General features: G+C 48.3%; 1 protein-coding gene across 1 annotated transcript in view; it reads left to right on the plus strand.

Annotated features, from left to right (window-relative positions):
- Positions 1-264: 264 nt before the first annotated feature.
- The window catches only part of NCALD (neurocalcin delta), a 60,666-nt gene continuing 47,733 nt past the window's right edge, over positions 265-13,197 (plus strand). Inside the window, exon 1 of the mRNA XM_076329315.1 lies at positions 265-563. The gene's annotated coding sequence lies outside the window, so the exon portion shown is untranslated. The remainder of the gene's footprint in view (positions 564-13,197) is intronic.

The raw sequence follows: 13,197 nt of genomic DNA on the forward strand, positions 1-13,197 counted from the left end.
TGAAAGACCCAAATTTTAGCCAGCTGGTGCAGCACCCGGCTGCACATCATCGAGGTGCCCAGGGGCACATGGAGGGCAGCGCTTTTGCCCCTTTGCTTAGGTGAACCAGGCGTATAAGGGGTTTTTTCTGCTCGAGGCTGGGGATGCAGGAGGAAGAGGAAGAGGGAGGTGCATTTTCTTACAAGGACAGGGTTAAGAGAGCGTCGGCGATGGGACCAACCCCCGGCGCAGCCAGCTCCAGCAAGCCCTTGGTGTTTGGGTTGTCCGGGCGCCCGTGATGGTTCCAATGTGTGCGCAGTATGACAGATGACCTATTGAAATAATTTCGGAGCAGTGCTGGGGTTGCCAGGACAACCAGTGCTCCCTGGGCTTGTGCCGGGCCATGTGACAGCCGCCTTGACGTCAGCTGGAGGCAGAGCCTGCGGTTTCGGCCGCGCAGCCAAAGCCTTGTGAGAACCTAGTGGATGCTGGATTTATCCCCGCCGCCACCGCCACCGCCGCTGCTGTTTCTCAGGGGCTGCCAGAGCATGGACTATTAAAAACTTGCATTTCTGCAGTGTGAGGTAACCATTTGCTTTATGTTCTTGTCAGGTATTTTTTTTTTTCCTTTAAAAAAAAATAGGATAGAAAGCAGCTTATCATGCCTGATATTTTTTTCACTTGTTTGTTTTGGCTGGAAGTTTGCCTTGATGAACAAGCCCGGCACTATCAGATAAATGCAAAGCCGCTTCCAGTTACTAATTCTGTGTGCAGACTGCAAAGCGGAGTTAAATTTAGATTAATGATCCATGAAAGGAGAATAAAATGATATTGTTCTCGTTTGACACTTTAGGAATATAAATGAACACAAGTAATCCTAGGCTAATGCATTCAGGAGTTAAAAGAAATTATGTTTAGGTATTGTGTTGATTTGGGCATCTCTACAGCTTTATACCTCTGTTGGAACTTGTAGGTTTTTAATGCTGTCCAATTCAGGCGGGTTTGTACCCAACGTGTTCAGTGAGAGGGAAACCAGCAGCCAATGCAGCTAGGAACAGCTTGAAATCCAACTCCCAAAGTTCGAGTCTTTAAATCATCTTTGTTCACAGGGAGTCCCCACACCCCGCACGCTCCCCGGGCTTTCTGTCCCGCTCCCGGGGCATGTGGCACTCTTGACCATATAGTGTTTACAGAGGGAAGGACCAAGAGCTTCCTGAAAAATTATCTGAAATATGCTAAGAGAGCAACGTTGCTGTAACACAGGCTTTTACCCTTTTTCTCACACGCACATGCACGGCTTGTTTTTTGCTTTTTTTTTTCTGTTGTGGGTTGAGGGCGGTTAGACTAGCTAAAAAAAGAACTGCAGCATGAAGAGCACCGCGGTAATTGAAAAATTAAATGCTGTTTGGGTCTTTTTGTCAAAAGAAGAGGGAGTTTGGGTCTGTTTCTGTATTGCACTTACTCCGAGGAGGCTGTTGTGGGGAAGGAGATCCCAGGGCTCCTGAAGCGTAGTGCCACAGCCTGAGTTTGTTTGTGTGGGAACGTATAGATTCATTTTAAGAACAGTTTACAGCTGAAGCATCGTGTGCGTTGTTTCCTGGAAAAGTATGCTAGATTGTTCTTATCTCCTCTAATTATATACTCCTGTTCCCTTCCTCCTAAAGTTCAAAGGGTTTATTGATAATGGTAATGATTTTCTAAAGCAGCTGCCACTCTGAAACGATCACAGAGCTACAAAACAATTTAAAACACAGAGCAATAAAAGATAAAAAAATTCTATAAAAATTATTCTGATGTTACCAAATGCAGCAGAATTAATTGTTTCAGAAAGGGAGCCAAGGCAGAGATTAAAACTGCACTTCTGTAAGGAAAGTTATGGCTTAGTGCTCTGGATTTCACTGCATTTGGCATTCTTAACAGAGTAACAAGAATAAATGCATCTGAAACCTTTAAACCATTTCACTTGGCATTATTATCTCATCTGCTCTTTCCAATTTAACTCTAAAATATCGATGTTTGAGGGGGTGAAATATTTTAAAATTTCTTTATTAAATTCTTCACCTGATGCCAAGGCATCAGTGCATGAGGAATATTGACTGGCTCCACGTGGGTAAGTTTTAGAAAGGTTTACAGGAGCCTCGCAGCTTCGCCGGGGAGGTGCTAGCACCCTGTGCGCAGCCTTCCCGCAGGGCTCTAGGCATCCTCTCCCAGGCGAGCCGGCCGGCTGGCATGGGGAGCCGTGTTTCAGCTGATGGCGGTCCATGCCCCCCCAGCTGCATGTGAGTCCACCCGGAGCCTGGGCGGTGGGGTGGGAGGGGAGGGCAGGGGAAGGTGGCTGATGTGACCCACCACCCTCCGAGGTCTGCCTGTTTGCCAGCTTACATCGGTAAGGCAAGTCCAGAGAGGGACTGGGGCATGGAGTACGGGGACAGATTTGAGCTGAGCAGCACCTGCCATTCAAGAAAAGGCAGTCACCTTCACGTCTGGAGGATTTGGCTCCACATATAGCTGTGGTTGCCTGCCAGGTTTGACTTCAGTCATCAGTGTGGCAATGATGCTTGATGAGGGCTGGGGCTTTACCTCATTCATTTAGGTTTGAATACAGCGTCCTGTAACATTTGATGCCTTGAAAATACCTGCAAGATGAAAAATAATTGATGCAGCTTTTGCTCAAGAGCTATTCATCAGAAATATTTTAAAAATAGGTTCCTCATCTCCAGCTGGAATGGACATATCTTGCTTTAGCGATACTGAGCAAGTCTTCAAAAGGCACTAACTTGACTTGAGAGAGGATGATAAACTGCTTCATGTTTTACCAGAAGGGTCCCAGCCGTGTTGTGGCAGGAGGTCTGAGAGGCAGCATTACTGGGGAAGCTGGTGAGTGCTGCTGAGGTTGCACAGGGATGTGTACTACTTGGCAGAGTGACCGGCTCTATCCCCTCTTGTTGAGTCTTAGGGGGCTTTGGGCATCCCATCAGCCCAGGCCCCTTTGAGCCCCGGAGGTGGGGATGGCCGAGACATGGTCGGGCAGGCAGCTCGCAGGCAGTGCGGGAGTCTGCAACTGGAGGAAAAGGCACAAGTCCCTCCTCAGGAGAAGGGCAGGGGATGGTGTGTGAGAGCTGTCCCAGGGCTGTGTGCCTCTGCTCGGTGATTTCATGCTCTCATTTTCACTGGTCAACTCTGTACCAAGCCCTTTCGACAAACACTTGGATTTTACCTTGAGAGTGTGTGAAATTGCCAGGCAATGTAATGCTAAGCATCCCGTCATCACTGCCCTGCCATGGTTTCACCCACCATGAGAAAAGAACAAACAGCCTGTAGGTTCCCCTACCTCTGAGAGGCGGGGAAGGTCGCTGCAGCCCATCCCTCATCTTCTGCCCAACGCCACAACCATTACACTGCCAGCTTACTTGGACTTGAAATCCTCTGACATAAAGAGAAAAAAAATGAGATGCACACAGGCTTGGTGACACTTCATCGTCTTCTGGGGAGGCCAGGTTGACCCTCATACCTCCCAGCAACCTTCATATCATTTGCAAATGTCACCCCCTTGCATGCACACGAGGAGGAGGCGATCTCTTCTGACAGTCTCCTTGTCCACGGAGAAGGGGGAGCAGACCGGCAATTCCTGAGGAATCTGAGCACTTCACCTTAGGAGATACCTTAGCCAAAACCAGGACTGAGATCTCTTGGAGTCACTTCTCACAGAAGTGGATGCAGCTAGGGAAATTAAGGAACAGACATGAGCTGTTGATGCCTCTAGCCTGGTAATAATAACACACTCAAGCCTTTAGCATGCTCTACCTTGATCTGGTTAAGTTGATGGGCAATGACAATCTAAATTTAGACTAGAAGCATAATAAAGCCTAAAAAAACCTTGCAATGCAGAGCACTGACACCTTCTTGCATTTTTTCAGACAAAATGAGATTTCTGCTGTCTTTTTAAAGGTCCTACCCACTACTGAAGGCAATATTTTGGGGGGGAATAAAATCCCGGGGGGGGGGGAGGGGATTGTCAGACAGTGGGAACTGATGTAGCAGTTTCAGGATGGAGTTTCAGGCTCTTAAATTACATATTGCAGAAGTTGGTTTCCACCCTGCTAAAAATCATTACGTTGTGCTAATTTAACATCCTGCATCAACTTTAGCAACAACTGGTTTAAATGATAACTGAGCTGAAGTAGAGATTTGGCATTTTAATCAACAGTTGCTTTTCCAATTAAACCCAGATCCCATGCATATGGTACTCGGACTGCAACATAAAAGTTGACCTGATTGTTGGTTCCAAGCTAAAGTAACAAAAATCCTAACTCTGGAATGTTTTTGGTAGTCATATTTTAGAAAAAATCTTCCATGGTGAGCCAAAATCTATGCAGACAGTTATAGTCAGATAACAGTTAAAAAAAAAGACTATGTTTTGGCTGTACTTTTGCTGCTGTTAAATTTATCTTCTTAAATAGCAGGGAGTATGAGTTGAGGTTTGAGAAACAGTAATTTTGTAATTATTTTACATGGATCGAATTATTCTGTCATCAAATTTGCATTTCAGACAGCATTACAGTATGAAAATATAATTAGAAACTGTAATTCAGGAATTGCTGAATGTGATATTTCCCAGAGGGAGCACTATGAAGAAGCTGCCCTCACTACAACTTTAGCAAATGTTGAAATCCTATAGGTGGAAAATGTGAAGGCCGAGTTGTAAAGTTCCTCTCCCTTCTGTGGTCTCCACACGCTGTCAACTTTCTGCCCAACTTCATTTTTTTGTAAGATTCATTTCCACAGAAACATCTAATCATTAAGAGCTGAAGTGCTCAGATCCTGTTCTGCTGAATTTCAGTCTGACTGTGCTGATAGTTGCTGAATTGCTTTCAGCCACAAAATGACACTGAGATAATGTAAGGATCTGATTTACATGCAGAAAAGCCAAGAAGCTTGTCATTTGGGCTGAAACGCTGTTTTTAATTTGCCCAGTGCCCAGAATTCCCAGCAATGCCTCCTCTCATGGGAGAGAGCAGAGGATGGGTCTCAGTTTAGCTCTCTTTCTCTTCTTTTGTAATTCAAGACTTCTTGCTGTACATGTTCACAGTGTTGTGCAAAGTTTTAGCTGCGTAGATCTCACTGATGTCAATCCTTACAGTTTCTTATTATTCTTATTATGATCTTTGGCTTATCATAGATATATTAACTGGAAATGAGCAAATCATGTCTTTTTAGTTGGGCTTGTGTTGATAAATCCCGTCTGATTTTGTCTGAAACACTCCTTTGGAGAGCATCATCCATGGCCACTTTTTCCTATCACCTTGCTGGGGCATTGGGCAAGCCCATATGTGGAGCAGAGCTCACGACCCACAAAGCAAAGGCAGCACTGGGAGGAGGCAGAAACTGAGCGTGGGGCATGTTTGATGCTTCGATGTCCCTGTACATCTCTCACAGTCCTGCTGAGAGAGAGTTCCGGTGCTCCTCCAGAGGAAATGGCAGGGCAGGGCAGGAAAAGGAGAAGTGTGGACCTATGAACCCAGGAATGCATGGATAAATGGGCTGGCTGGTGACATGGTTCCTAGTGACTCAGGGACACTGTCACCCCCAGTGTGCTCTGAGGAACAAGACTCTTTTCCCACACCTGCCAAGGGCCACCCTCCTGCACCCACCTACACCCAGCCCTGGCGCTTTGCCTGGGCACAGGGGAGGACATCTGCTCCGTCGGTCACGTTTTGGGTGATGCACATCCTGCAACCTGGATCTGGTATTTGCAATGTGAGCAAAGGGCAGGAGCTGCAGGGCGTTGCTGCAGATGACCTGAGGAGGGATTTTTGTTAGGGAGGGTGCAATAAGCCAGGCTGGCTCTTTATGGATAAGTGGTCTTGCTTGGGGAGCCCTGTGCGAGTGCTTGTTGGCAGGTGGGGCATGAGCAGCTCTTGAGCATCACACCAGTATTTTTGCACATTTACTTAGAAACTCCAGAGGGGCAGGAGACTGTTTCAGCCGTCTTTGTGCACAGAAGCAGGTGCACACTGGGGGTGAAAGGCTTTGAGACAGGTTTATACCTGCCACATTTGTCACAAAGCCTCTTAGCAGTGTGCTGAATTTCACCGTCGAGAGAACAGGGACTCAGGAGCGGGCCAGAGCCAGTCTCGTCTGCTGCAGGGGCAGGATGGACCACAGGGCAAGTGGTGCCACACGGGGAATGGAGAGCCCTGGGCAGGACTAAGTGACCAGGTGATAGCGGGATGAGGCCAGGGGCAGGCTTGCCACTTCTTGGCTGTTCTGTGGTCATCACTGCATTTGCCCCAGCAGGGACCTCTGGTAGCATTGCCCAGTGTCACAGGTTGTCCGCGTTACGGTACGGGTCAGCCAAACCTCATGTGAAACAGAGCTGCTTGAGGGAATCAGGAAAGCAAAATGCTGATGCTCTGTCATTTTGCTGCCGTCTGATGTAATGGTGGCTGAAAGGGCTGCTCTCTCCGCTGGACGCTGGGTTCAAAATAGGGCTGGAGAAACACTGCACAGTCAACCCTTGCACAGCACATGCTACTTGAAAACAAAGATTTTATCTTTAAAAGCTTCATGCTTGTTCTCATATTATAGAAGAGATCAGGTTTTGGAGAGACCCAAGATTATGTGTACAGAGGTTTTTAGATGAGCAGATCAGGTAGTTTACAGGCTTTCTCTCCAGAGAAGACAAGTTACAGCAGAAGAAGGTCAAGGTTAGCTTCTTTCCTTGCCAAATTCCCTTGCTCCTAGAGCGGGCAGATTCCCTGATTATGCCTCACACAGCCTTTCTGCGTCTCCTCCAGGACTGCAGAAACACAATGGATCCGGCTCATTTGAAGTGTCTAACTTCAGCTGAATAATACTGTTAAGAGACTTCAGCTATGAAGCAATTCATCCCCAAGAACATTTAACTCTAAAGAAAATATTCTGCTCATGTTGTGTGCATGTTCCTAATGGCAAATCCAAGATGCCAGGGGGAAGCGAACACAAAGCCTTTGATTATTTCCACAACTGCTATATGCTTCCTATCACAACACTATTCTTTTGTGCAGAATGGCAGGATGATTGCAGAGTCCTCTTTAACATTACCATTTTAGCAAGCCCAGGTCCAATTAGAGCAATTATATCTCAGCAGAAACACTGTCTGTTGTCCTCTGGACCTGTCTGTCAAGTGTCCTATTCATAGTTGTTTATCTTGCATGAGGTTTTTCATATAAAGTCGTTCTGACCCTACTAAAACAGGCTCATCTAAAGGGTAGTGTGCATTTTTGTAGACTTATTTCACAGGCTGATGTGAACAAGAAGAGTGCAAAATTACGGCTGGCCAAGAATGTCTTTCAGTCTAGCCACAGTCTCCTCTTGATTGAACATTATTGGTGATTTGATGCAGCATGCAGCTTTCACTTTCAATTATTTCACTTCACCCTTCACTTTCAATTACTGTACTGCTAAAAATTGAGAACTTTATCAGAATTTGCAGTTCTACCTTGCCGCATTGGAGGGTTTCCTTAATCAAAATCCCCAACGTGAGTTGCAAGGCATGTAATGTTTGATGGCACATGATATTAAACCACTTACAACTCTGAGGTCTGTGTGGGACTATTTGGTCATGGAGCTATTGAAGAGCCACCTTCTTGAAGAAGGTAGTGGGCACTTCTGCAGAAAGACTGTCTATGTTTTGCTTTACTTCTGCTGTCAGAGCCTGATGATTAATGTCAGAGCTGAGTGACCCCTGCCAAGGAAGTCTTACTTGACACCACCAAGGTAAAAGCTGAGAAGCAGAGCTCAGTGAAAGGCAGAAGTGCTGGGACTTGGGAAGGTCAGGGGCAGTGGAAAGAGGAACTCTTTCTGAACAAAAAATAGATATTTATTTTCTCATACTTTTCCTGCAAGGGAAAATCCAGGGAGAAGTGTTTGGAGCCTTTTTCCTGAAAAAAAGATGAACTCTTTTCTGACAATTCAGAAATGAGATTGCCTGTGAGAGCAGCCCCCGTCCCTGCTGCTGGCTCCATGGCATCCATGGGAGTCCCAGCCGACATGCACAGCAGCGCTCGGGCAGGGCAGTGTCGCTTTAGGAACTGAAAACACGAGCTCAGACCTTAGTCGTTCTTCCTCCAGTATCATCAGGGCAGTGGTTCCACCACATTTATTTCCTATTTTGCCTCTCTTCTGCTAGGTTTTATCCCACGTGGGAAGGCTGCCAGCCCCTTTTGTCAGGAGGACATGCGGAGCCACCTGCGGCGGTGGCCCAGATGTCACCTGTGCCTTCCCTTGGCGCAGGATGCCACAGGCAGGAGAGCCATGCCAGTGCTGTCCAGGGCTGCAGAGACCTTGCAGACCTGGCCACACTAGTGGCAAGTATAAATGAGAGCTGATGAAACAGCAGTATAACATGCTCCACGCCAGCTCTGTGGGGGTCTCGGTGAATTTGTGAAGATAAGTTTATAATGGTAAATGTTTACCTGGATCTGCAGCCTTGGCAGATTCAGTTTCTTTTCTTGCATCAGTGATGGCCTTTTCTCTGTGAACCATGGGCAGTGAGCTGCTGTGCAGGGTTAGACCCCCCCACACTCACCATGTCCACGTAATGCTTGTGATGCCCCAATTAGAAAAATACAATTGTTTCAGAGATGACAAAAGATGACAGAAGTGCTAGCAGGGTGAATGCTTGCCTGACTTTTGCTCTTTTATTAGACACTGGGACCCTTGCAGAAACCCCCACCTCACAATTCAAAGTGTCTAATTAAAAAGTGAAGAGTATTTAGCTCTTAGTTCACTGTGTGTCAGTTATTAGTTCACTGTGGTGTTGCTCCCATACCAGGAGCCTGTAGAAAACACACCTTTCCTGCGCATGGCTCCCACCACGCTTGTGGACGGCACTCCAGACAGGGCAGTGGAGAAACAGCTGGGACAGAAGGGGTTAAAACAAGCCACAGTTACCAGTTTGAGGCATTTTCGAAAATAGCAGCTTTTCTTTTGTTTGCTGAATTCCCTGTGCTTTTCCAGTGCTGTTCCCATTATTCATTTCTTTCCCAAAATAAAATTTTTAAGCAGAGGAATGGCTTGAGCTGGGAGAGGAGGGGATCCGCAGCCGAGCAGGACAGCTGCATGCTTTCCTGTGTCTGCACCGAGGGGGCTCTGAGCTGCCCTTGGATGCTAATGGCAACTACCAGGCAGGTGGCAATTCCCAGTATTTCAGGCAATTTTGCCTCCTCGGTGGTGAGCCTGGCAATTCCTTCCTGACAGCCCTCAGTGGTGCTTCTCAGGGTCAAGCTTCGGGTTTCCACAGTTTGCAGCTGCCCTTGCAGAGAAACGTTTATTATTCTTCTTTCAAAGGGAAAGCCTGAACATGTCCAAATGGCTTCCAGCTACACGGGAGACATGCTCGTGGCCAGTGCAGTGGGAAGGTGCCCTGGCAGGTGGTGTGCTCCTGCCGTCCAGCGTCTTTGTAGCCCAAATTGACCAGAAGCATCTCTTGCTGGTGGATGCTGCTTTAAAGGAGGAGGCAAAGCCTTTGGGAAAATAAGCTCGATAGAGCCTGGCCCCAGGACTGTTGATGCAGGCAGATCCCACTGAGCCAGGATGCAGCCCCAGCCCTCGGGGTGCCTCGGGTGTCCCATCCTTGAAAGCTGACCTGGGAAAGCAGCTGCTCTGGAGGGGCTCCCGGGCAGCACCCACCAGGGCTGGCTGGGGACACCCCTCTCTCGTCCCTCACAGTTAGGCATGCAGCCAAACGCTGCGAGCTCCAGAAATGGGTGCCAACAGCCTTCCCCTAGGGGTGCGGGGGGCGGGGACGGACGGTGGAAAAGAAGCCCTCAGAGGAATTAAAAATTAAATGCTCACAGCAGCAGCTTGCTGTCACCATGTCCCAGCAGTTCACCTTCACTGTGGCTGGCCGGCTGCCCAAGCGCTGAGCGGGATGAGAGGAGCATCCCATCCTTGCTGCCCTCGCTGGACAGCAGCCAGCCCTCCTGCGGCCCTGGTGGGGGCATGGAGAGGAGCTGCCCCCCACTGTGTGCGGGGACTTCGGCAAGCAGGACCCCCCAGCTCTGCCCCACTGCAGGCAGCAGCACCTGCCTCTCTGTGGAAATCTTTAGAGTCGTAGTGAAAGGCATCGTGCAAGGAGGTGGCCAGACCCAGATCAGTCACCTGCTGCTTGGACAGATGCTGCTGCTAAATACGGGGTGCTGGGGGGCTGGACTGGCTGTGCCACAGCCCTCACTGTGGTTTGGGGTCTGGAATAACCCCAGCCACAGGCTTGCTTAGTGTGGGCAGAGGCTGAGCCCCCTCTGACTGGCATTTGGGGTGCAAGGGTCAAGCCTACCGAGGTTGGTATTCGGGGGTACAAGGGCTGAGCCCCACTGAGACTGGCATTCAGGGGTGCCACTGGCACATATGTGAAGAGCGGTGTTCGTTGTGTTGGAGAGCAGGATCCACATATACGCAGCATGGGAGCAAGGCTCTAAGTTCTGTGTTGCTGTCAGCAGAGGGCTGCCAAAATCAGGCAGAAGCCTGGGTGCAGAGCTGCGAAGGGGATGCCCCAGCTCCTGTCTGCTTGTATCACCAGAGAGTACCAACACCAGGCAGACTCCGTCCCCCAGTGCCCTCCTCCCCAGCCAGGGATACCACTGCCCACCCCACCATTCCCACCTCCCCTGGCCTTTCCCACTGGGTGTTTTTCTGCTGTGCTCGCCAGTGGTGCATTTGGCCCTCCTTGGTGTGCCAGTCTGGCTGCTTGGTCTGCAAGTGCCCTGAAACCCCTTCAGAGCCCCAGCAAGCCCATCACAGAGCCCAATGCCACTTGCAGAGCGTGTCCCAAATGATTTGGACCCTGGGTCTAGTTCATAATCCCCTCTCAATACCCCTTTCCCAGTAGGTAAGAGCTTGCTTCCCCCAAGCCTTGACATTCCTTATTTTAGCATTAACATTCAAGTAGGTGACAAGTTATCCAGTTTCCTGAGGTAATGGCTGTGTCTGTACTACGACCGCTGGCTGTGTCCGTACTGCATTAAATAGGGAGCATCCCCAGCACTGCAGCTCAGTGATCAAAACCACTCTCTGTCCAGAGCAGTCCCTATCCCAGTTTTGCTCCCAGCCAACTCATATCGTCCCAGCTGGTGCCCAAGCCCAGTATGGGACTTAGCCTGTGCCACTGGGCCCGTCCCACAGGGCAGATGGCACACAGTCACTTTTCAGGAGGGTGCAAAAGTTCAATAGCATGGAGGAGGGAATTTCTGTGCCAGTTGGTCCCCGTGCTGGGGAATGCACCCAGATACATTTGTTTCGTAGTCACAGGTGATGTGCTAAATGTCATCATGCATAACTGGGTGGGAATCCTTGGGAAAAAACCCTCAAAACTAGAAAAGCATTTTTTCCGAAGCCCAGGGCTGGGGAGAGCTCATGAGCTGCAAGCTCTCACCGCGGCCACCAGCAGGAAACCAGCCCACTGAAGCATGACAAAAAGGCTGGCAGCTCCAGTCTGTTGAACAAAGCAGTGGGTTTCTAATAGGACCAGAGCGAAGGAAGTGAGGAACACAGCTAGAAGGAAGGATAAAGAAAAACCTTTAGTCTATAGAGAAACAGCCGCCTGTATAGAGGGACACTGTCATGTATCGTGCTGACCTGACTCTGTACGGAGGTTTCTTTCCCCCGTGTGTGGGTTTGATGCTGATTTCATGTTGTTCCTTAGTATACACACTTCATACTGCCGGGTTCCATTTTAAACCTTTTCTAGTTTACAATCCATTTATTTTAAAGATGTGGAAACTGCAGAGATGGATATCCAGTGCTACACCCCTTCTGCTCTGCTATTTCTCCAGAATGAGTAAATTGTTATCCAATTGACATATTATTCTTATATATATTATTATTATAATATTATTAACGCTCTCATGAGAGACCAACATGATCCACTTTTCTAATGCTGTATTGTGCCCAACACTCATTTTCTAAACCCTCCCTTGCCTGAGGCGAGCACCGTGTGCTGCATAATGGCACCGCAGCTCCCCGGCTGCCACAGCCCCGCATGCAGCACTGCCTCTGCCACGCAGCGCTGTCAAGTATTTCGTATTTCGCTCTGCAAGAGGGAAGTGATGTCTAGGTGCTCTCCTTGTAAAACTTCAGGGTTGAAAGAGGTAAAAAGCAAAGAAGTTTTCTGGGTGCAGTTTTCTCCTGGTGCTTCTGTTTTTGTTGAATTCAACCTTTATGTTTTTGGCTTTGGAGTATAATGTCAGTGGCATTTGAGAGAGCCAGGGGAGCATTTACCTATCTCCTTGCCTGCGGCTTTTCAAGCACATTTGATTGTTTTTATTACTTCCTCTGTTAGACATGGAGTGTTTTCCACTTTCCCTGGATTTCCCAGTCAGATCTGGCTGCCCGTGCCGCTGTTCTGGGGCAGCAGCCTCCTGTCCCTGGGGACATCGCCAGCCGCGCAGCTGGTGGGATGGGACTAAACCTTGACCTTGCTGCATGCTGGAAATGCAGCAGACGCATTTATCAGACGCCGAGCAGAGGTAGGCTATGTCACTTGGTAGCAGGCAAAAACTGTCACGCTGGGACTCTTCAGGCTGCAGTCCTCATTTAAACCCTTCCACGGACTCACTGGTAACCCCAGGCAAATCACTTAATGTCAGTGGCCGTCCCAGTCAGATGAATGTGACCACGACTATGATGTCTTGGCAGGTCCTTTCATGGAAGCCATCGCATGGTACTCTTTGATATTATTTGCAGCTTTACATCAAAGCCCTGCAGAGCACGAGGATATTGGCTGGGCTGTTTTGAACTGTGGGGCTTGGTAAAGCAGGACCCCAGGTTTTAGGAAAGCAGGACACGGGAATGACTGCATGGAAGTGTAAAGTTTTCCCTTTCACTTGCAAACAGAAGTTGCTGTGCTTATATTGCTCCAAATAATACAGGGGATTTAGGAAGACTAGCATTAAGGCATTTTTTCAGAGTCATTGAATATGTTTTAATCCTTATTAGCCTTGAGCAATTGTCTCCCAGTGAACTCACGGAAGGATAGGTATAATTAAAGATCTGTCCTGCGCAGCCTGCCATGCATTTATAGCTACACAACTGCTCTCACTAGTGAAACAGAAATACGTCTTTCTAAAGGAAAGCTCAACAACAGGAAATATTTCTTTCACAAAACTGAACACAAGTTTTTCTTCCAAGCATCATCAGATAAAAGCAAAAACTTTCTTAAATTTCTAGTTCCACTAAGCA

The sequence above is a fragment of the Aptenodytes patagonicus genome, chromosome 2 (genome assembly GCF_965638725.1).
Source record: "Aptenodytes patagonicus chromosome 2, bAptPat1.pri.cur, whole genome shotgun sequence".
In the NCBI taxonomy this organism is placed as follows: Eukaryota; Metazoa; Chordata; class Aves; order Sphenisciformes; family Spheniscidae; genus Aptenodytes; species Aptenodytes patagonicus.